General features: G+C 45.6%; 1 long non-coding RNA gene across 1 annotated transcript; it reads left to right on the forward strand.

The window, feature by feature from the left end:
* The first annotated feature begins 1,228 nt into the window (after positions 1–1,228).
* On the forward strand, positions 1,229–2,918 carry LOC137464288 (uncharacterized). Its single transcript, XR_010994153.1, has 2 exons — positions 1,229–1,482; positions 2,146–2,918. It is a non-coding gene; the product is annotated as an uncharacterized lncRNA (long non-coding RNA).
* The last annotated feature ends 311 nt before the right edge of the window (positions 2,919–3,229 follow it).

The raw sequence follows: 3,229 nt of genomic DNA on the forward strand, positions 1-3,229 counted from the left end.
ATTGTCGAGTCGTGTGACTACTGTCATGCGCTTTCTGTGCCTTTGCCGACAGGGGTAAACCCCAGAGGCCGTAGGGCCTTGGAGATTTGGCAGACCAATGTCACCCAGATTGCCGAGTTTGGCCAGCTCAAGTATGTGCGTGTCACTGTTGACACGTTCTCCTCTGTGATGTGGACTTCTGCTCACACTGGAGAAAAGGCCCGCAATGTCCTTGCCCACTGAAGGCAGGCCTTTGCCGTTCTGGGCATACCTTCTGCTGTGAAAACCGACAATGGTCCTGCTTAGGCATTGCAGAAGGTGCAGCAGTTCCTGCAGTTGTGGGGTGTGTCACACAAGTTTGGAATTCCTCATTCTCTGACTGGTCAAGCTATTGTAGAACTCGCTCATCGTACTCTGAAGCGGGTTCTTCAAAAACCCCACAGTCAGTTGGCAAAAGCTTTGTATACCATCAATCATCTTACTGATCCACAGAATTCAAATAACCTTTCATTTTGAATCATCACCTTTCTTCGCAGGTTTCTGACAAAACACATCAGCCTCAAGCGAAGGTTCAGGTGCGGAATTTAGCCACCAAACAGTGGGAAGGTCCCTATGACCTTATCGCTTTGGGGCGTGGGTATGCGTGCATATCCACAGATACTGGGGTACGCTGGGTACCTTCGAAGTGTGTTCGCCCTGACCTGTGACGGCAGAGACAGAATCCGGCCGACAGGCAAAATGAAAACCGTGACCAAAGTGAAAGTCATCAAGTGGATGAATCATTGAGTGATGTCTCAGATGCAGACGACGCGAGTGATCACTCCGATGATTCCTCTAGGAATGGACACTGAACATTGTTCAAATTTTTCCTTTTTAACATTGTTAATTTTTCTTTTTTCTTTTTTTTTTCTTTACAGAAAAAGGGTGAGATGTTGCTCTGTTCTTTTAAGAGTTTTAAAGTTCTTTTAAAAGTTTTCTATGCCTTCTGATGTATACATATTTCTACTGGAGTTTCCCACGCATGTTCATGTAAATAATGATTGTTTTGCATTCTTCTTTGTGGGAGGAGAGAATTGATGGACTGTTGGTTTGACCAGTGTGGTTGGAGAGGTGGTATTTTCACCCTCCAATCCACTGTCACTTTTGGAATTCTATATATTGTGGGGTCAGGAATAAATTTCCTCTCTTTTCCCTCTTTTGCATCTAGAATGAATGTGTGAGTTATTTCGTGTCGTAGTGTGACACCCCCATATTTGGATGATCCCATAGGGGTGGGGGAAAAGATAGAGGAATATTTGGGAAATGTGGATTATACATGGAAGGATTGTGTTTTTCTTTTGGAGATTTTTTTTTGGGTCATCAGAGAAATGAATGATTTTGCAGAAAGCTTGCCACTGCGGGAGTATGAACATCCACAATCAGCAGGGGGCACTGGGCCTAATGTACCTACAGTGGATGATGCCATCCCCCAGGCTGACCCCCAAGTGGGACCCAAATAACAAGGTGTTGTAGGGTGATGTTTTGATGCTCATATCCCCAGTCGTGTGTTCTGTTTATGCTGGATATTATATTTTGTGCCTTCAAGACGGGCTCTGAGAGTGAAGGCGGACAGAAGAAGAAGAAGAGAGTTTTGTTATCAGTGTGCACTCACTCCTCCAGTCTGCTGGAACACGGAACTCCACTGTGTTGTCTGGGCATGGACAGGGCAGAACATCACGCTCCTTTGCATTTTAGTTAGCTTAGCTAGCTGGGGCATTCCAAGTTTTCCCTGGACTGGTTTTCTTTCCCTTTTCTTGGATCCGTTCGAACCTGCTCCGGACTGGGACCCAGGGAAACACCAAGAGCTCGTACTTTGTGGCCTACCAGGGCCTACTCTGGGCAGCAGCCTTTCCCAGCACCGGAGAGACTGATAACAGAGTGACCACTCCCAGGAGGGACTTTCTGAATTTGTCATCTCTTCAGAGCGGTGAAAGAGTTTTGTCATCTGGTATTGTTCATTTTGTGTGCTAGGGAGTGCTTTGCCTGTTTAAATAAACAGGGTTTTTTCCACTTCTCTCTGAGGAAATTTTCCCAAACCGGTTGGGGGGAGGGGCTGTGTGGGTTGGCTTTCTGGGGGGGCGCCTTTTGGAGGTTTTCTCCCAAATTTGCCCTAATCCAGAACACCAGTCCAGTCTGGCTCACCTCCACGATTACCATGCTTATTTGAAAAGGGCAATTAAATCAACCACTCCCAGAACTAACAATATAGCTAAGGCTATGTCATTAGAACAAGAGAAACATGAAAGCCCTTCTCATTGGTTGGAAAGGATTAGGGATGCCTTGCAAAAGCATAGGGGGATGAATCCTGAGGGGCCAGCCTTTGACACATTACTGAAGGTACAATTTGTTACTAAGGCCTGGCCTGATATAAGAAAAGGAGCACAGAAAGATGAAGAGTAGCAAAATAAGCCTCTGGAGGAAATGGTTAGAAAAATACAGCAGATCTATGTAAGAAGAGATGAGGAAAAGGTTAAAGCTAAGGCAAAGATGATGGCAGAAATTTTGCAGCCGTGGAGAAATAAATCACAGGGTCCAACAGGTCCCCCGGGACAGAGGGGATGGGGTCGGCCACAAGGAAGTGACAGAGGCATTCCCTCCTAGGCCGGGGAAAGCCAACCCAAACAGCAGTTGGGGAGAAACCAGTGCACCATCTGCCAGGCAGAAGGGTATTGGAAAAGGGAGTGTCTGCAGAGACAGCTGGACCCTCAGGAGGAGGAAGTCCAGAGGAGAATGGAAATGGATTGTTAGGGGTATCATGGGCTCCCATTATATCAAGGACCCACCACTCTGGAGCCCTTGATAACTTTTAAGGTGGGTCCGGATTGAGAGGAGGTGTGTTTTCTGGTAGACACAGGGGCCTCTTGATTCACCTTGAATTTTATACCTAAGAGGGGGAAATTGTCAAAAAGATCATTGGTTATTCAAGGAGTGAGCAGGAAGGATGAACGAATGCATTTTATTCAACCCCTATTAATAGATGTGGGAGACAGGTTTGAAATGCATTAATTCCTGTTTTTTCCTAATTGTGATTGTAATTTACTGGGAAGGGATTTGATGGCTAAAGTGGGAATGCAAATTAGTATTGTAAAAAAATTACACAGAGTCCAACACTGTGATATCTTTGTGTAAAATGTCTGAGAAGGCTTATGCTGAAATAAATCCAGAAGTGTGGGCAGCCCCAGGGAAATATGGAAAACTAGACATAGAACCT

Source organism: Anomalospiza imberbis, chromosome W, assembly GCF_031753505.1.
Source record: "Anomalospiza imberbis isolate Cuckoo-Finch-1a 21T00152 chromosome W, ASM3175350v1, whole genome shotgun sequence".
Lineage (NCBI taxonomy): Eukaryota > Metazoa > Chordata > Aves > Passeriformes > Viduidae > Anomalospiza > Anomalospiza imberbis.